This window comes from Ovis aries, chromosome 17 (genome assembly GCF_016772045.2).
Source record: "Ovis aries strain OAR_USU_Benz2616 breed Rambouillet chromosome 17, ARS-UI_Ramb_v3.0, whole genome shotgun sequence".
NCBI classification, from domain to species: Eukaryota; Metazoa; Chordata; class Mammalia; order Artiodactyla; family Bovidae; genus Ovis; species Ovis aries.
This window is the reverse complement of record NC_056070.1, coordinates 29,258,244-29,279,671: the sequence shown is the minus strand read 5'-3', so window position 1 is coordinate 29,279,671 and position 21,428 is coordinate 29,258,244. Positions and strand designations below refer to the sequence as shown.

Below are 21,428 nucleotides of genomic sequence, written 5' to 3'. Positions count from 1 at the left end.
ATTTATCTATGCTTCATTCTGTCTCCATATTTATTTCACATAGGATTTTGATAAATAAGTAAATGCCTGAACATGCCTAGTACTATGTGTAACACAAAGAAGATGTTCCTAAATTCTTCCCTACTGCCTTCTCTCTTCTTCCCTGGATCACTCTTCTTTTTCTCTCCATTCTTTTAAAATTTCTTTAAAACTTTGTTTTAACATATTGCCTTGCTTACAAAGAGAAACTACATATAGGATAGGATAGTGTTTTAAAATCCAAATGGCTGGAATAGATTTAACTGAATTTCATGGTTTGAGTTGGTGACAGCTCCGTAAGGGAGGATAAAGGCATAAATATACTTCTGTCTCCTTTTCTCATGGTTTGCTAATCCCTGCTTGAATGCTCTACCTCCCATCCCTCTCTCCCACATCCCCTCTAGACCCTCAAAAGAGAGCACAGTCACTTCACTGCTAATAGGAATGAATTCATTGCATATCTATAATGTGTACAGCGTCAGGTTAGGACTGAAGTTAAGATACTTGAAGCCAGAAACAGTCTGTCTGCCTTTTAGGACCTAATGAAATCTAGTATCTGGGTTTAATTCCCTTCTGCTGGAGTCTCTTTGTTTTCCTGTAAATCGACGATCCCATGCTAACAGCTAGGGGAAAGAAAGAAAGGAGACACCTTGTGGATTTCGCCCTCCCGCCCAGGTAATATGTACATTTTGTACACGTATTCTTTCTTGCTTCCAACAAATATTTCTGAAATTTTCACTGTATGCCAGGCATGATTATAAATACTAAGGGTACTGTGGAGAATAAGGCAGGCAAGGTCCTCATCCTCGTGGGATTTATAGTCTAGACGGGGTGGACAGACAATAAACACAAAGAAAAATGCATGAACAGGGCACTGTTCGACATAAATGTGATCTAGAGTATTTGAATAAGTGACACGCTGTGGAGTGGCTCCTTTGGGTTGAGTGGGCAGGAAAAGCTCCTCTAAGCAGGTGACTTTTCAGCTGAGACCAGAATGACAAGAAAGAACCAGTTACACTAAGATCTGAAGAACATTCCAGGCAGAAGACAAACTAGTACAGAGCCCTGGAGGCAGGGATAAAATCCCTGTGTTCACAGGGCTGAAAGGAGGCCGGCGGGGCCGGAGTGCGGCACCCAAGGGGGAGAGCGGTATGAGATAAAGCAGGAAAGCCATGGGCCAGATCACCTGGCAAGGCCTGGCCAACCTGGTGGCCTGTGAGAGTGTCCTGGGGAGCTTTGAAAATGCTGGGATCCCTCCTCCATTCTGATTAACTTGATCTGGGGTGGAGCCCCAGAGACAGACGTTAACAGAGGCCTCTGTGCAGCCAGGGTTGAGGATTGGTGATATCTGGGTTTCACAAGCCGTGGTAGGGAGTTTGTATTTTCTTCTAAAGTGGAATGGGAAGTCACTAAGGAGTATTTAGCAGAAGAGAGATGGGATTTGAGTAATTTCTTTAAAAGATCCCTCTAGATGCTACATGGAGAATGGACTATAGAGGATCAAGAGAGGAAGCAGGCGATTATTGTCTTTTTGTGGACATATGCTTTCATTTCTCCTGGGCAAATACCTAGGAATGGAGTTGCTGGAAACAACCCAAATGTCTATCAAAAGGTGAATGGACAAATAAACTGTGATGTGTCCATACAATAAAATACCACTCAGCAATAAAAACAAAGAACTACTGCAATAGCATGGATGGAGCTCAAAACCATTTTACTGAGCAAACTCAGGCAGACACAAAACAGTATATACTATACTAATCCTCTTATGAGGTTTAGGAAAAGGTAAAACTAATCTGTGGTGATAGCAATCAGAAGAGGCTGCCTCTAGGGGCTAGAGACGATGGGAAGCAGTTTAGTAGAGAATTTATTAGGGTAATGGAAATGTGTATTGTGATTACATGAGTATACATATTTATCAAAACTCCTTTGAATTGTGCATTTAGGATCTGTGCATTTCATTGTACATGGATTTTATACCAATTCAAAAAATGAAAAAGAACTACTACACACCTTCTAGAATGACTTTTAAAAAATGCCAGGTGCTGGAGAGGATAAAGAACAATTGGGACTCCCAGATGTTACTGGTGGGGGTGCGAAATGGAAATTAGTTCAGTAGTTTCTGATAAAATTAAACAGGTACTTACCATACAGTTCACCAATCTCACATGCAGATGTTTACCAAGAGAAATGAACTGTGTTACAAAAAGACCTGTATGTGAATGTTTATAGACAAACGCAACATGAGTTGTAGTTCGGAGGCTCTTTGCAGTATTCTGGTGAAACATGATGGCATAGTCTAGGCTAAGGAGATGTAGATGAAAGATAGGAGATGGAATGGAGGCAGGCTATGGAGATGAAGAAAAGTCAGCAAGTTCAGGATATGTTCTGGAGGTAGAATCTGTGGGAACCCCATTGTTGATTCTGTGAGAAGGAGAGAGGAATCAAGAGTGACTTAGGTTTTTGGTATAAGCATCTCGGTGGTTGATGGTGTCACTGATGGAGCTGTTGAAGACTGGGATGAGTAGCCTAGGGGAGAGGAAAATCAAAAGCTCTTCTAAACCATGTTAAGTCTGAGATGTTTATTAGACTTTGCGGATATTTTAGTAGTGGGCTGCTAGAAAATATGCTTCCATCTTTTATTGTTAAAATATACACTTTCAGGACTTCCCGGGTGGTCCAGTGGTTAAGACTCTGTGCTTCCACTGTAGGGGTGTGTATTTAGTCCCTGCTTGGGGAACTAAGATCCTGCAAATTGCGTGCTGTGCTCAGTTGCTCAGTCATGTCCAATTCTTTGCAACCCAATGGACTGTAGCCCACCAGGCTCCTCTATCCATGGAATTTTCCAGGCAAGAATACTGGAGCGGGTTGCCATTTCCTTCTCTAGGAGCGCTTCCTGACCCAGGGATTGAACCTGCATCTTTACCACTGTGACGCTTGCTGGTGCAAGCTGTGTAGTGCAGTCAAAAAGAAGCTTTCAGTCTGGTCAAGTGGAGAATGCTGTGATGGTAGGTGGCAGTAGAATGTAGTTCCTTGAAGTTGTGATAGAGTCAGTAACAGACTTGTAAGAAGGGAAATTAGATATGTTTTAATGTTTCTCTATCATTGTGGGCCCAACACATAGAAAAGACAGGAAAAAAACTTCATGATGAAGTGAAACAATAAATAGTTTTAATCCAAGCCAGTGATATACTCACTGAACTGGAGGTTCATGAGAACCAATCAGGCTTGAAAATTAGATAATGATTTGGATTTAGGGATATGGGCTAATATGGCCATTCCTTGTAAGTTATTGACTGCTATATAACAAATTACCCCCAAATTTAAATTAGCAAGAATATAAATGTTTATTATCTTACACAGTGTTTGTGGATCAGGAATTTGGGACCAGCTTAGTGGGTTTTGTTTTTCAGTAGGAGGAGTTGCTTAATAGTTGTTCTTGTTTTAATATTTTTCAGGTTTTAAAAACGTTTAAAGTTTTTGATTCCCAGTAGGAAAATATTATCTGAATGATTGTTTTAATGGCAAATCACTGAAAATTGTTTCAGCTTCATTTGGGACAGAGGGAGAGAGACTATCTTCAGAGCACCATAGCTTTTCCTCCCTCAGCAGGTCAGAAGTACACTGGATTGTATTCCTGTGACATCTATTAGGTGACCACAGTTGCTTCTCCTTCAGCATGGGCTTTATTTGTCAGAAGGGCCTTGGGCTTGCCCTCCAAATTTGGCCGATGATTTACAGATGAGACTCACAACTTTTGGGCTGCTCTGATATTTCAACATATTGAAGTTCTGAATCACATCCTAGAAGGCCGTCATAACTTCTGAAACCTGCATTGTCTGTAAGAACCTCTGGATCACTAGTAATTTCATTGAGCCCAAGCATTCCTGCCATTCCAGGCATACCCCATCCCATTCCAGGCATTCTTCCAGGAAAATTAGCAGGTGTTGCCCATGGAAAGCCACCTGAAAAATAGCTATATTGAGCTCCTGTTTGTCTTCTGATTTCTCCTTCCTTCTGGAGTCTTTTCTGTTCCTCCCAAGCCTTCTTAACCCTTTCCATTTTTTCTTTGAGCCTTTCATCTTCATGGTCTTACTCAGACTTTCTCTGTTGTTCAGCAGTTTTCTGGGCCCTTGTTTGAACTTCTTTCAGCATTACACTAATATCTTCATTGTTTACAGTCAAGGGCAGGACCATGGACTTTTTCTACCCAGTGGCCCAGAGGTACATGTGCTTTTCCTGCCCACTTGTAAGGCTGAGCTGAATCAGGATTTATTTCAGTATCTCTGTCAAAGTTTCAGATGGTAGCAATTGACTTCTGTAATTTGATGAAGACTCTGGCTCTCTTCAGAGAAGGCAATGGCACCCCACTCCAGTACTCTTGCCTGGAAAATCCCATGGACAGAGGAGCCCAGAAGGCTGCAGTCCACGGGGTCATGAAGAGTCGGACACGACTAAGCAACTTCATTTTCACTTTTCACTTTCATGAGTTGGAGAAGGAAATAGCAACCCACTCCAGTGTTCTTGCCTGGAGAATCCCAGGGATGGGGGAGCCTGGTGGGCTGCTGTCTATGGGGTCTTGGCATACAGAGAAGATTCAGCTTGATGGCATCTGTGAACAAGTCAATGGCTTTCTGTAGCTCACCATCGTTTAGGGCTGCAATGGCAACCACATTTTTATCATTTGCCTGATCCATCATCCCCTGTTATCTCAACATTTTCATCTCCCATTCCTTGGCAGGCATCAGTGTTTGATTCAATCATACTTTACATTTTTATTATAGATCACTTTAGTTCAGTCCCTCAGTCATGTCCAACTCTTTGTGACCCCACAGACTACAGCACATCAGGCTTCCCTATCCATCACCAACACCTGGAGCTTGCTCAAACTCATGTCCATCAAGTCAGTGATACCATCCAGCCATCTCATCCTCTCTCATCCCCTTCTCTTCCTGCCTTCAGTCTTTCCCAGCACCAGGGTCTTTTCCAATGAGTCAGTTCTTTGCATCAGGTGGCCACAGTATTGGAGTTTCAGCTTCAACATCAGTTCTTCCAATGAATATTCAGGACTTATTTCCTTTAGGATGAACTGGATCCTAGGTTGGATCTCCTTGCAGTCCAAGGGACTCTCAAGAGTCTTCTCCAACACCACAGTTCAAAAGCATCAATTCTTCAGCGCTCAGCTTTCTTTATAGTCTAACTCTCACATTCATACGTGACTACTGGAAAAACCATAGCTTTGACTAGATGGACTTTGCTGGCAAAGTAATGTCTCTGCTTTTTAATATGCTGTCTAGATTGGCCATAGGTTTTCTTGCAAGGAGCAAGCGTCTTTTAATTTCATGGCTGCAGTCACCATCTGTAGTGATTTTGGAGCCCCCCAAAATAAAGTCTGTCACTGTTTCCATTGTTTCCCCATCTATTTGCCATGAAGTGATGGGACTGGATGCCATGATCTTAGTTTTTTGAATGTTGAGTCTTAAGCCAGCCTTTTCATTCTCCTCTTTCACTTTCATCAAGAGGTTCTTCAGTTCCTCTTCACTTTCTGCCATAAGGGTGGTGTCATCTGCATATTTGAAGTTATTGATATTTCTCCTGGCAATCTTGATTCTAGTTTCTGCTTCATCCAGTCTGGCATTTCGCATGATATACTCTGCATATAAGTTAAATAAGCAGGGTGACAGTATACAGCCTTGATGTAATCCTTTCGCAATTTGGAACCAGTCTGTTGTTCCATTTCCGGTTCTAACTTTTGCTTCCTGACCTGCATGCAGATTTCTCATGAGGCAGGTAAGGTAGTCTAGCATTCCCATCTCTTGAAGAATTTTCCACTTTGTTATGATCTACACAGTCAAAGGCTTTGGTGTAATCAGTGAAGCAGAAGTTGATGTTTCTCTGGAATTCTCTTGCTTTTTCAATGATCTAGCAGATGTTGGCTAGTTGATCTCTGGTTCCTCTGCCTTTTCTAAATCCAGCTTGAACATCTGGAAGTTCATGGTTCACATACTGTTGAAGTCTGGCTTGGAGAATTTTGAGCATTACTTTGCTAGTGTGTGAGATGAGTGCAATTGTGTGGTAGTTTGAACATTCTTTAGCATTGCCCTTCTTTGGGACTGGAATGAAAAGTGACCTTTTCCAGTCCTGTGGCCACTGCTGAGTTTTCTAAATTTGCTGGTGTATTGAGTGCAGCACTTTCACAGCATCATCTTTTAGGATTTGAAATAACTCAACTGGAATTCTATCACCTCCATAGCTTTGTTCATAGTGATGCTTCCCAAGGACCACTTGACTTTGCATTCCAGGATGTCTGGCTCTAGGTGAGTGATCACACCATCGTGGTTATCTGGGTCACGAAGATCATTTTCGTATAGTTCTTCTGTGTATTTTTGCCACCTCTTTTTTTATCTCTTCTGCTTCTGTTAGGTCCATACCATTTCTGTCCTTTATTATGCCCATTTTTACATGAAATATTTCCTTGTATCTCTAATTTTCTTGAAGAGATCTCTAGTCTTTCCCATTCTATTGTTTTCCTCTATTTCTTAGCGTTGGTCACTGAGTAAGGCTTTCTTATCTCTCTCCTTGCTATTCTTTGGAACTCTGCATTTAAATGGGTATATCTTTCCTTTTCTCCTTTGTCTTTAGCTTCTCTTCTTTTCTCAGCTATTTGTAAGGCCTCCTTAGACAACCATTTAGCCTTTTTGCATTTCATTTTCTTGGGGATGGTCTTGATCACTGCCTCCTCTATAATGTTACAAACCTCTGTCCATAGTTCTTCAGGCACTCTGTCTAAGGGATCTAATCCCTTGAATCTATTTGTCACTTCCACTGTATAATTGTTGGGGATTTGATTTAGATCATACCTGAATGGTCTAGTAGTTTTCCCTGCTGCTAGCTGCTGCTAAGTCGCTTCAGTCATGTCCGACTCTGTGCGACCCCAGAGACTGCAGCCCACCAGGCTCCCCCGTCCCTGGGATTCTCCAGGCAAGAACACTGGAGTGGGTTGCCATTTCCTTCTCCAATGCATGAAAGTGAAAAGTGAAAGTGAAGTCGCTCAGTCATGCCTGACCCTTAGCAACCCCATGGACTGGAGCCCACCAGGCTCCTACTTTCTTCAATTTAAGTCTGAATTTGGCAATAAGGAGTTCATGATCTGAGCCACAGTCACCTGCTGGTCTTGTTTTTGCTGACTGTATAGAGTTTCTCCATCTTTGGCTGTGAAGAATATAGTCAATCTGATTTCTGTATTGACCATCTGGTGATGTCCATGCGTAGAGTCTTCTCTTGTGTTGTTAGAACAGGGTGTTACTTACCTCACTTGATATGTACTCCTTTGGTGGCTCAGACCATAAGGGATCTGCCTGCAGTTCAGGAGATGCGGGTTCAATCCTTGGATTGGGAAGATCCCCTGGAGAAGGGAATGGCTACCCACTCCAGTATTCTTGTCTGGAAAATCCCATGGACAGAGGAGCCTGGCGGGCTGTAGTTGGATACCACAGAGCAACTAGCGCTTTCCTTCACTTGAAAGTTTGTCTGTCTTTATGTTTTCCTCTGCCTTCTCAGTATCTGGCTTTTCTTCATTGGTATGTTCTTCTGACTTAGTTTTATGAGTAGCAAGTGGTATTTTACCCCCACGACCCTCCACCCACTCCCTCAGTAAGTACATTTCTTCAGTGTGCAGGACACTGGAATCTTGCTTACACATTTTCATGATGGTTCAAAGCTCTCTCACTTTGAGGATTCCTTGGTCCAGCAAGGCTGAGGCTGAGACCAGGTTCCACACCAGGATCACACAGTAGGGTGAGACTGCTCAGTTTTGAGTCTGGAGATCTCCTCACGTCGCAGTCAATATGCTGGGCAGGACTACGGTTATTTGAAGGCTTCACTGGGGCTAGAGTAGCTGCTTCCCAGATTCATAAACATGGCAATTTAATTCTAGCTATTGTAGGAGGACTCAGTTCCTCACCACATAGACCTCTCCCTGGGCTGCATGAGTAGCTGGCTTCCTCCACAATAAACAGTCCAGCGGTGTGCAAGGTAGAAGAAGCAATATCTTTTATGACCTAGCTTCGGAAGTCATTCTCCATCATTTCCACAATAGCCTATTGATTACAGGTCAGGCCCATTCAGAGCAGAAGTATCTGCACAGGGGAGTAACTAGTGGGAGGATCGCATCATTGGAGGCCATTTTGGAGGCTGGTATCAGGTCCCTTTTCAGGTTTTGTAGTTTATGATATATTAAGTTTATAAAGGGACTCTTCTTTGTGGTGGTATATGAGAAAAATTCCCCTAGATATTTATGGCTTCAGACCTTATATGCAATTCAACCAGCTTTAGAATATCGTCAAAAGAATTTGAGAAGATAAACATATTTTTAAGCAATAAGAGTTTTTTAAAACATTGGGAAAGCTTACAATTAAATATAGAAATGTACTAAAAATGAAACACATAGTATTAGTATTTTTGTGTAAAGGATTCTGTGTATTTAGTATTTTATGTTTTTATGTTTAGAAGATCTAATAGAATAATAACACATTATATGTGTAATGCTTATTTAAAAGGTGTAACTAAGTAATTGATTTTGCATTTGTGATTTTAAGTGGAAATGTTTCAAATGTAAATGCAACATTAGACATTTAAAAGAACTTAAAATTAACATATTTATAAGATTAATTTATTAGATATATGTAAATTACTTAAGTACTTGGAAAGTGTTTTTGGGTTTCAGTTGAATTTTTTGGTCATTCAACAGAAGAACTTAATATATATATTTATATATATTAATATTTATAAAGTTATAAAATTTTTAAATAGATTAATTAATGACCATTTAATGTGACCAACCATTAATCAAAAGTCCCTTTAGAAGGGATTGTTTAAATTTAACTATATCTATAAAACTTTATAAATCTATATGTGTGTGTGTGTGTGTGTGTGTGTGTGTGAAGTCGCTCAGTTGTGTCTGACTTTTTGCGACCCTGTGGACTGTAGCCCGCCAGGCTCTTCTGTCCATGGGATTCTCCAGGCAAGAATACTGGAGTGGGTTGCCATTTCCTCCTCCAGAGGACCTTTTCAATCCAGGGATTGAACCCAGGTCTGCTGCATTACAGGCAGACGCTTTATCCTCTGAGCCACCAGTATAAGCTAACTTAAATATCTCCGTGGATTTTGATTTTGTAAAGGCAAGCATTAATTTTTCAAAACCAAAGTAACTTTCAAATACTTTTCTTTGAATGCACTAAAGTTAACCTTGAGTAAATGGATTCACTTGGATGGCAGGTGGGGAAACCGGGGAAGAGAGATTTTGACTGATGAGTCAATCCTGCCTGGAGAAGCATAGGCCTGACTAGTGCTCTGGCCTGATGACTGAGCTGGTCTACAGATAAGAACTCTTCTCTGCCTGGGCCCGAGGGTGGGGAGCAGGGCAAGGAGCCAGATCTCTGCCGGTGTCGTCTGTTCCCCCTCCCACCTCCTTGATCTCACGTGCTCCATGCATGTAATAAATGCCACACTAGCCTTAATTCCAAGTCACAGCATGATTCTTTCTTTCTCTAAAAGAGCTGAGTGCATGGCATACTGGTCTTTATTAACTTGCTCTTTGATTGTCCAAGGGACTTCTAACTGACCTGCAGGACTAATTGTGTCTGTATTAAGCAACGAGTACAGTTAAAAAAAAAGAACATCAGCAAGTCCTAGACATAAAAGCTGCAAGTTCACCACATTGTCATAATATGACTTATAAAACAAAAATATATCCAAACATTGATTAGTATGGGTTATAGCACAGACTCACATTTAGCTTTTGGTTGTAATGTTGAAGTTTTAAATTTACTGTAACTGATCTTATGCCTGAACCTCTTACCCAGCAGGGTTGTGGACAGGAGCGCTCTTAAATTTTCCATTAGCTGTATTTTTGTGTCTTCCATCAAAGTTCAACTCCGAGTTCATGCTCTTTGCCTGAGATGGCATCTGGATGCCTGAGAAGAGCCTTGGAAGTGCCAAGTGCCAGAGTAAGGGCTGCTGTCTGACAGAGGATGGCCTGCTCTTCAGAGTGGTACCTGTCTAGTGCCTGGCCCTGCTGGCCTTCCCACCAGTTTTAGCATCCACTACTGCTGACTAAGGAGTCCCCACAACCTCTCAATCCCAACTTCTCCCAGAGGCCTGCTCTCCCCTCCCCACCACCCAGCTCCCGCCCTGCTCTGCCCTTCAGCAGTGCAGGGCGGACTCCCCACTCCTATCCTGCTTTGAGAGTTCATGGTCTAGTGGCCGAGATTAACACATGTTATGGAAAAGGTGACATTTAAGCCAGAGTTTGAAAGGGGTGTGCAGTTTCAGCAAGCAGAGATAAAGAATCAAAAATGACTTCCAGAAAAATTGAAGCATGAATATCAAAGGACACAAATGGTTCCTTTTTCCTTCCCCCTCCTAATTGTATTTCTATAAAAATCATCTTCTTGGTACCGTGTCATCACATGGTTTCTGTAAGAATCATCTTCTGACCATATAATATTAGTTGGTGAATGTTGATGGAATTCTTACTCAGTGGGCCAATCAGTTCTTCCTTGGGAATTTTGAACTGAAACTAAGCAAAAAAGTAGTCACTTTCTCTTGGTTTACAGAGTTAAGTTTTGGAGCTCTTGATGACTATGACCTTGAGAAGAGAAGGAAAAGAGGAAAAGAGAAAGGAAGAGTAAGAAAAAGAAATGGAGGGCATACAGAGGGGAAAACATCACAGACCGAAAATCCTGGTGACCGCTGTGTCTCTGATTTTGGACATTCCTGAGGTTCAACTGCATTTCTGTTCTTGGGATCCTTGAGATACAGTAATACCTTTCTGATAAATTTCTTTTCCCTTAGGCTAAATTGAGTTTTTTGGATGTTTGTTGTTGTTGTCTTTGGTTTTGTGGGGTTTTTTGACAGTTCTCCTAATGAATTGTGTTAGTTTCCTATTGCTGCGGTAGAATTATCAAAACCCGGTGGCTTAAAACAATAGTTTATTCTCTCACAGTTCTGGAAGGTACAAATCCACAGCCAAGGTGTCCGCAGTGACATGCTGCTGCTGAAGAGTCTAGAAAAGATCACTCCCCGACTCTTTCTAGCTTCTGGCGGGCGCTGGCGAGCCTGGGCCTTCCCTGGCTTCTGGCGGGCGCTGGCGAGCCTGGGCATTTCCTGGCTCGTAGCTGCGTCACCCTCATTTCTGCCTCCATCTTCACGTGGCCGTCTTCCTTCTGTATGTCTCTCTGTGTCTTCATGTGTCCTTCACATTAGGACACCAGTCGTTTGATTTAGAGCCCCCACTATCCAGCAAGATCTCATCTAAACTAATTACATCTGCAAAGGTCACACTCTGATTGTCCAGGTGGACATGAATTTGAGGGCATACTATTCAACTAAGTACACCATTCAACACGCAAAGGCACTGGGGCTACAAGTTCAGGTCCTGTTTCGAGCCAGGTGCTTGAGGAGGTGGAGTGCTCTGCTGAGGATGCTGAGGTTTGCCCTCTACCCACAGGGGAGGCGCTGAGTGCTTGTTTGCAGGAGAGTATCATGGCCAGAGTTTCTTGGATGACTGCTTTGGTCACAGTGTGCTAAATAAACTGGGGCCGGGAGGGCTAAGGAGGAAGGAACACCAGTTTTAATATTGGATAATTCAAGTGATAGGAAATACCATCTCAAGTCAGGATAGATGGTATGGGAAGAGGAAGAAGGAACAAGTGGGAGACATATTGCAAATTCAAAGTTAACTAGTTGCTGTTCAGTTGCTCAGTCATGTCCAACTCTGCAACTCCACAAACTGCAGCATGCCAGGCTTCCCTGTCCTTCACAATCTCCTGGAGTTTGCTCAACTCATGTCCATTGAAATGATGATGTTGTCCAACTATCTCATCCTCTGTTGCCCCCTTTTCTTCCTGCCCTTAATCTACCAACATCAGGGTCTTTTCAATGAGTCGGCTCTTTGCATCGGGTGGCCAAAGGATTGGAGCTTCAGTATCAGTCCTTCCAATGAATATTCAGGGTTGATTTCCTTTAGGACTGACTGGTTAGATCTCCTTGCTGTCCAAAGGACTCTCAAGAGTCCTTCTGTAGCACCACAGCTCAAAATCATCAATTCTTCGGTGCTCAGCCTTCTTTATGGTCCAACTCTCACATCCATACTTGACTACTGGAAAAATCATAGCTTTGACTATACGGACCTTTGTCAGCAAAGTAATGTCTCTGCTTTTTAATATGCTGTCTAAGTTTGTCACAGTTTTTCTTCCAAGGAGAAAGCGTCTTTAAATTTTATGGCTGCAGTCACTATTTGCAGTGATTTTGGAGCCCAAGAAAATAACTTAAAGTTAACCAGACTTGGCAGTTAATATGTTGTGAGTGGGAGGAAGCAAGTAAAGAAAGGGAAGCATCTAGGTGACTGTACAATATGGGTGGTCCCTGAACATGGCTGAGTGGTTGCCAAGTGAGAGATAGTATTACCCGGAGGTCTGGGATTAAAGGGAAACGCAAGGCTTGAGGATCCCACAGGGTAGACCCCAGAGACTTTATGAGTGGTCAGGGAGTTGGAAGTAGGCTTTTTCAGTTGGGATTACTTCCATGAAAAGCATCCCATGTTTGTATAAGAGGATTCCGTGGCATAGTCCTTACCTGCTTTTGCTTTTGTGTTTTCAAATACTCTTTACCTACATCAGGGTCTTTGTCTGGACAGTGTATTTTTTAATTTTAATACATGTTGCCAGTTTACTTTCCTAAAAGGCTGTAACAATTAACTTTTCTACTGGCACTGTATGAGAGTCCCCTTTCCTCCTTATTCCCACGATTGGTAGGTATTTCACTTTTTAATTTTTGCTATCTGAAATTATGACTTCTTTTAATGGCTGTAAAACATTCCACCATATCAACATACCATAAAATGCTTAAATATTTTCCTATTTTTGGACATTACATTGTTTCCCTTCTTTGCTATAATTAATAACCCAGAAATAGGCATTTTTACATAAATCTCTGTCTATCCAATGATACTTATAGTGACTGTTATAATTTGAAAGAATATAACATAGATATAGTTTCCCCAGGCTCTTGCTTTGCTGTTTTTCTTCCTGTGTGCCTTTCTTTCATTTCACTGGTAATATTTTAGGTGGACAGAGGAGGGTATAAGAAAGGGAAAGAGTTAAAACAAATAGATTTGCCCAGTCACTGAGGCACCACCAAGGACTCAGCAGCCTCCCCATCGGGCGCCCTAGCTTCCCCACGCTCTGCCCCCCCACCCCCACCCCGCCCGCCTTCTCCCGCCACTGCCTTCTGCTGGCCGTTTCCACTGAGGAAAAGGAATCGTATCATAGGTCTGCTATCCAGAACCTCAACTCGTTTGATCCCTTTGTTGATGCAAGTAAGGGTGACGATCTGCATCCTGTTGGCACTGAGAATTATATCCATATAAGAATTCAACAGAGAAACGGCAGGAAGACCCTTGCTACTATCCAAGGGATCACTGATGATTACGATTAAAAAAAAACCAAACTAGTGAAGGCATTTAAGAAGAAATTTGCCTGCAATGGTACTGGAATTGAGCATCCAGAATATGGAGAAGTAATTCAGCTACAGGGTGACCAGCGCAAGAACATATGCCAGTTCCTGGTAGAGATTGGACTGGCTAAGGACGACCAGCTGAAGGTTCATGGATTTTAAGTGCTTTTGGCTCACTGAAGCTTAAGTGAGGATTTCCTTGCAATGAGTAGAATTTCCCTTCTGTCCTTTGTCACAAGTTTAAAAACCTCACAGCTTGTATGATGTAACCATTTGGGGTCTGCTTTTAACTTGGACTAGTGTAACTCCTTCATGCAATAAACTGAAAAGAGCCATAAAAAAATAGATTTTTAATTTTCTATTAATTCTATTTCTGTCTGTCATTACTAAAGTGATCTGGAATTGCTGTTAAGCCATTAATATATATATATATATGTATATGTATATATATGTATATGTATATATGTGTGTATATATATATATATATATATACATATATATATATATATATGGCTGTGCCAGTTTTAGCTGTGCCACGAGGGATCTTCAGTCTCTGCACATGGGATCTTTTTTGGTTGAGGCATGTGAACTTCTTAATTGTGGCCTAAGGAACCTACTTCCCTGACCAGGGATCAAAGCCAGGTCCCCTGCACTGGGGGCATGGACTGGTAGCCACTGGACCACCAGGGAGGTCCTTGAGCCATTATTAATTCTCTAATTTTACCTTGTCCGTACATGAAGGTTCTCATTTAATGGAGGGAAGAACAAATGCATCCTAGTATCCTAGCACTATCTGTAACCTACAAAACCAGCTTAACTATTTTCTTAGTCATTGAAATTCTGAAAAGCATCAAACCTTTCTTGCCATGATGATGGAAAAAAAGATGAGATTTAAATCTTTATACCATGAATGGTACATGTTATAATTGTTGTTGTTTAGTTGCTCAGTCGTGTCTAACTCTTTGCAGCCCCAGGGACTTTAGCCTGCCAGGCCCCTCTGTTTATGGAATTTTTTCAGGCAAGAATACTAGAGTGGGTTGCCATTTCCTTCTCCAGGGGATCTTCCCAACTGAGGGATTGAACCCGCATCTCTTGCATTGCAGGCAGATTCTTTATCACTGAGCCAACGGGGAAGCCCATATGTCATATGACTGGAAAAATAAACATCTTTTTCTATATTCCTCTTCCCTTAAACTTTAGCTATTAAAGTCAGAATGCTTCGATTGCAGAATTCTCACTTGAGCAAGGTTTTTATGTAACATTATTCATATTCTTGGCCTTGGATGCCAATTAAGTCTCTCAAGTCTAAAACCGCTTTGTTTGCTTTTTAAAGAAATCTGCCCACCTTACAGGCCTACAAGTTAGCTCACCAGCTTGCTCCCTACCCCCCTTTCCTCCCCAGAGGACTTTGCTTCTGTTGGTTTCCTGCCAGCTCTTACTTTCAAATTGAAATAGTTCAGTTTCTCTGTTTCTAGAACATAGAATTCATTACTCCTGGATTTTTGCCAACAATGTCCCTCTCATGTTTTTAAAACTAAGATGAATGTTACAGAGTGACCTAGTGGGCTCGACCCATGATTAGAAGTCAGTCAATGATATATGAGATGTCTACATGGATGCTCTATTCTGGGCAGTGGAGCTGCTAGGGGAACAGGCCTCTGGTAGGGTGGGAGGGCATCGAGGGCGAAGCCTTGGGGCTGGAGTGGAGAAATATGTGTGAGAGATTAGGTAAGATCTGGCTGATGTGAGGCAAGACTCAAATTCTTCCCCTGCCCTCAGGGTCCTGGTGAGTCTCTACCATAGAAAGGGCATAGTCATTAATTCTTCTTGGCCATTTAGATGGAAAACAGAAAGCCAGGTGACAGAGAATATTTATAAAGGGCTCTAGGAAGAACTACTCCTTTTTTCCTTTTTTTAAAATTTTCAATGCTCCTTTTCTCTTGCTACCCTTGCAACCCTGCTTAGCCTTTTGTTTGTACTGGTACTGAAAAGGTGAGCCTTCCTGCAGCTGAGCAGAAATTGTAGGAACTTATACATCTGCATAACCTTAGGCCACATGAATTTTTCATTCCTGTGGCTCTGTTGAATGACATTGGGAGATTTCTCTACCTTTTAGGCTACTTTCTAGGAATATGTTAGTGTTTAAATTCTTTTCTGATTGCCTATTTTTTTTTAAATTAAACTTTCCGTTTTGAGATAATTGTAGATTCATGTACAGTTGTAAGAAATACTGCTGGGACATCTTATGTACCCTTTACCCAGTATCCCACAATAGTAACATTTTATAAATACTAGAGTACAACATTACTGTAGGAGACATTCATGTACAAAATGATTGGCATTGATACAGTCAAGTTATATAAGGTTTTCATCATCAGAAGGATCCCTCATGTTGCCCTTTGATAGTCACACAGGCTTCCCTCCTTCCCTGACCCCCTCATTATCACTTGGTAATCACTAATCTGTTCTCTGTTCTTATATTTTGTCATTTCAAGAATGATATGTGAATTGAATCATACAGTGAATAACTTTTTTGTATTGGCTTTTTAAACTCAGTATAAATTCTTGAAGATTCGTGTATGTATCAATAGTTTTTTCTTTTTTTAACTGCTGAGTAATATTTCATGGTATGGATGTACTACAGTTTGTTTACTGTTCACTCATTGAAAGACATCTGGGTTGTTTCCAGTTCTTGGCTACTATGAGTAAAGCTGCTATGAACATTTGTGTACAGGCTTTCATGTGAACATAAGTTTTCATCTCTCTAGGCTAAATGCCCAAGAGTGCAATTGCTGGGCCTTGTGGCAGTTGCATGTTAGTCTTAAAAGAAACTGCCAAACAGTTTTCAGGAGTGGCTGGACCATTTTACATTCCCACCAGCAATGTATGAGCAATTTAGTTTCTCCACATCCTTGCCAGCATTTGGTGTTGCCACTATTTTTTTTTTTTTTTTTTAATTTTAGCCATTTTGATAGTAGTGTAGTAATACCTCATTGTGGTTTAAATCTCCATTATTTTCCTGATGGCTGATTATATTGAGCATCTTTTCAAATGCTTATTTGCCATCTGTATATCCTCTTTGGGAAATGTGTTCATGGTTTTAGCCCATTTCCTAATTGAATTGATTTTTTTCAAATTGTTGAGTTTTAAGTGTTCTCCATATATTCTAGATACTAGTTCTTTGTTGAGTATGTGGTTTGCAAATATTTTCCTCAGCCTATAGCTTGATATTTCATTCTCTTAACAGGGACTTTTGGAGAGAAAAAATTCAATTTTGAGAGACCCATATCTACCAGTTTTTCCTTATATGGATTCTGCTGTTGGTGTCAAGTGTAAGAACTCTTTGTCTAGCCCTAGATCCCAAAGATTTTTCCTGTATTTTTTTCTCAAAGTTTTATAATTTTACATTTAAGTCTGTGACACATATTTTAATAAGTAACTTTTTACATCTCTACTGTCTGAAATAAGTCTTAGCGTGTGGAATCCTTTTTGCTCTCATTTTCTTTCTCAATCTAGGGAGCGCCAACTGACTCACGTCCCTGATACTAAATCACAGTACAATTTCTGACTGGGTACTTGATTCTGAATTTGTAATGAGTTAGTTGAGTCATATACTTAAAAGCATGAACTCTGGAGGCAGACTGCTTGGGTTCAAGCAGTTCCTGGTGCCACCTCTCAGAAGCTTTATGATCTTTGGCAAATTCGTTCATCCCCCTGAATGTCAGTTTTTCACATCACTTAGATCTGGATCTGGATGAAAATAATAATTCCTACTTCTCAGGTTGTTGTGAGAAGAAAATGAGATATTAGGTGTGAAATGCTTAGTGCGGTGCCTGGCGGGTGCACAGAAAACATTCAATAATCGTCTCTTTCCCTCTTTCCTGCTCCCTGTGCAGATTCTCCTAGCACCTTCCCCACCGTCTCCGTTTCTTTCTTTCTACTTCTTTTGTTCTTAATTATTCTACTTCATTTATGAAACCTGCTTAACCTATTTCAGCATTGTATAGATACCTATCTTCACGTTATTGTGGTATTTATATGTGTGGTCAGGTTACCTTTATTGCTTCTATAGGTATTATGTGTGCGTGCTCAGTTGTGTCCAACCCTTTGCGACCCTATAGACTGAAGCCCACCAGGCTCCTTTGTCCATGGATTTTCCTGGCAAGAATACAGGAGTGGGTTGCCATTTCCTCCTCCAGAGGATCTTCCTGACTCGGGGATTGAACCCATGTGTCCTGCATTTCAGGAGGATTCTTTTACTGCTGAGCCACCAGGGAAAGCCCATGGAGCTTTCCAAATACACATCTCTTTGAGAGCATACTCCTCGCCCTCCACAGAGTCTAGCTCTATGCTGCATAATTGGCAAATACTCAGCAAGTCCCCTGGAGAAGGAAATGGCAACCCATTCCAGTATTCTTGCCTGGAGAGTCCCAGGGATGGAGGAGCCTGATGTGCTGCTGTCTATGGGGTTACACAGAGTTGGACACGACTGAAGCGACTTAGCAGCAGCAGCAGCAGCAAATCCCCAATCATTGACAATGGTGAATCTAAATTACAGCCTGTTTCATTGAAAGCAATTTGGCACAATGAATCTGAAGCCTTAAAACTTTTGATCTAGTAATTTACTTCTTCAAAATCTATCCCAAGAATGGTAAAGTAGGTAAACAAAAATTTATGCATAGAAATATTTACAGCCTTATTTGTAAAAGTATGGATTCAGAAAAGCATAAGTGTGCAACATTAAAGAATCAGGAATCATTCAAATTTCATGTATATGGCGAATATTATACTGTCAATAAAACTTCATTTTCCTAATCATGGATTATAGAACTATAAGGATATAAGGATATTCACCAAAGTACTCTTTTTATTAGTAAAAGCACAGAAATAACATAAACCTCCAACTATATGGATAAACTAAGTAAAATATTGTCAGAAAATAGAAATATAGTATGACCTCATTTGTCTAAACTATGTATGTCTATTAAGATAAGCACACACAAATATACAAAAGGCAGTAAAAATATACATAAAAATTTTAGTGGTCATTATCTTAGAGTAATAGCTTTTTGGTGATTTTAATTTTAATTTTGTTTTCTCTGAAACATAATGTTTAATACTTTCAGCATTAGAAAATAAGAATAAACATTATCTGTTTTTTAAAATGGTGCTTTGGAGGCTATTTAATTACACAGATATATTGATCATTCATCCATTGCATTAAAAACATTTATTAACTGCCTACCAGCTGTTAGGCCCAGTACTAGAAACATAATGGAGAGAATAATTGACAAAGTCATTGAATCACAGATAGTGAGGGGTGCAAAAAATGACAAAACAGTGAGAGAAGCAATAATATTGTGATAATACTGAGTGTCATGGAACCTTAGAAAAAGGTGGGGGTTAGGGAGGTAAGATAAGTCTCTTTGGTAGAACTTGAGTGAATTAGAGCCAGAAGTGGTGTAGATAGGGAAGAATGTTCCAAGTTTAGGGCTAAGATTTTCAAAGGTTCTGAATGGATACTACTGAAGAAACGTGACAAGCCATGGAAGCAGGGGGAGGGTTTGGAAGGAGAACTAGCAAAAGTAGGTAGTTATGTTGATGACACATTCTATCCTTAAGAATAAACAAAGAAAAAAGAGGCAATTAATGGAGTTAATGAGAATGCCGTGATCATATTTTTGCTTTAAAAGATCACCCTTACTATTGAATAGAGAATGAATTAGAAGAGGACAGGACTGCAGACAGGTGGTGGTTTAAGTCACTGAGATGATGGTAGTGGCTTTAGGGATGGAGAGAGAGACCTGACGTAGATGTGGTCTGATAATAGACTGGATTAGTGGTGGTGATGGTGGAGGACATGTCACGGAAAAGCAAGAGCCAAGGATGATGTCCCGACTCCTAGTTTGGGCAGCTGTGGATGGTGGCGCCACTAATTGAGATCTGGGACAGATGAGGAATCACAAAGTGGGAGGGAAAATGAGTTCATTTTGGGGGTACACCAAGTCTGAATCACCTGTGGGGAGTCCAGTACCCGGGGTGTTCAGAAAAGTTGTTGAAGATACAAATACACATGTATGTTTTGGGGGGCGGTCATGAGGGCAGGTGAGAACACTAAGAGATACCTGTAGAATGAGAATAGAATGGGACTTAGGAGAGACCCTAAGGAAAACCAACATTTAGGAGACTGAAAGTGAGAAAGCAAATTAACTCAAAGCTGGTGTGGGACAGAAATTTTGTGTGTGATGTAATTTACAACCCCTTCTGGGAAGCAATTAGCATTCCTGATAAAGTGCGTGAACAGTTTTCTGACAGACTTTAATAAGACTGAGAACTCCTTCTGGGAAGCTAGGGTTACCCATCCAGCTGATTGACTAGCCTAATAATCTTTAACCAGATGTTCTTTTTTTTTTTTCTTTTTGTATCCATTCTAAACATGGTTGGTGAATCATTCCTTTTTTCTTATAAAATGTCTCAACCAAAATGACTCCTTCAGTTGAATTTTTTGAAAGCTTCTCATTTACTCAAAAACAGTTTGTCTGAGGCATTGCTTTAACCAAAGAGAAAGAGGAGCCTCAGAAAGCGAATTAAGAGGGCAGAGAGATAGGAGAGAAACCAGAAGACTGTTGACATTATGGAAGCCAGGTTGATCTTAGGCGGTCTCGACCTGCAACAGCTTGGAGCCTGGCTTGGGTTCCCAACCAGAGATTGAGGCTAGGTCACGGCTGTGAAAGTACCAGATCCTAGCCACTGGACCAGTGGTCAGTGACATGGATTCTGGCCCTTCGGCTTTCCAGAAAAGAATTCTCACAAAGATGGAAAGTAGTGAAACAAGTAAACTATTTATTAAGAGGAGGAAAAAAGACAGTACTTGTGACGGATGCACAGCTAGACTCAGGGAGAGAGAGTTGCTGAATCTCATCCTCATGACAGTTTGACTCACTTTTATGGGGCATTTCTTCCAGGTTTCCTTTGGCCAATCATTTTGACTTGTCTGGTTCACAGTCCCTATTTGGTATATTTCAGGATCCTTCCACGTGTACACAGGCCGCTCTTAGCCAGGATGGATTTTACAGAAAAGGGTAGAACATACCTTGACATAAATACACTTTGGCCTCCAAGGAGCCTTTCTGCACATGTGTGGTCAGGTATTCTGGTCTTGAAGTTTTGATCCACAGGGAATAAATCTTAAATTGCTTTACCCTGGGTGTGTGCAGTGGGGTGGGGGTGGGGTGTGCTCATCTACCTCCTGCCTCAAGGTGAAAGTATTTCATGAAACAGGGCACAAAGCAACAAGTTGTGGTGACCCAAGGATGAAAGAGCAGATAAAACCAAGGAGGGTCTTGGAATGCAGGAACAGAAAAACCAGACCCTTATCGTCCTTCCCTCCCCCACGTTTAACTATTAACAGATTTCAGGTCCTCCTGAGCAGTAGAACCTGTCTCACCTCCTACCCCACATAGGGAGAAGGTATTTGCCTTACCCAGTATCCGTGCCTCATCCAATCAGCAAATGACCCACAAGACCCCTATCCCACTCCTTGTACCCTGGGTATAAAAGTGGACCAAGGACCCCTGTTCAACGTCGGTTCTCCCTTGAGCTGGCCCGCTGTTCTAACAGTGTCTCCCACTCTAATAAACTTTATTTCCCTCTCATTCTGTCTCACATCTGGAAATTCTTTTCCAACTCATGCATGGATCACAACACAAGTATCAAGTTGAAGTAGAAGATCAAGTGAAATATGAATGAGAAATTGCTCCTGATTTTAGCAGTAAGAATGTCAACGGTGATCTTCTTTCAAAAAGTGTGACTGTAAAAGGGAAGACAGAAATAAAAGAGAATAAGGGAGATTTGAGTTTGTTTGTTTTTAGTGGGAGACAGAAATTTATTTGAAT

The 21,428-nt window shown here is 41.1% G+C and overlaps 1 protein-coding gene and 2 pseudogenes across 3 annotated transcripts in view; 2 read left to right on the top strand and 1 right to left on the bottom strand.

The window, feature by feature from the left end:
• Positions 1 to 21,428, top strand: part of JADE1 (jade family PHD finger 1) — a 399,925-nt gene that overhangs the window by 315,267 nt on the left and 63,230 nt on the right. The gene's annotated exons all lie outside the window — the stretch shown is intronic.
• On the bottom strand, positions 3,705 to 7,726 carry LOC101109213 (hsc70-interacting protein-like; annotated as a pseudogene).
• LOC132658071 (eukaryotic translation initiation factor 1-like) lies at positions 7,728 to 13,876 on the top strand (annotated as a pseudogene).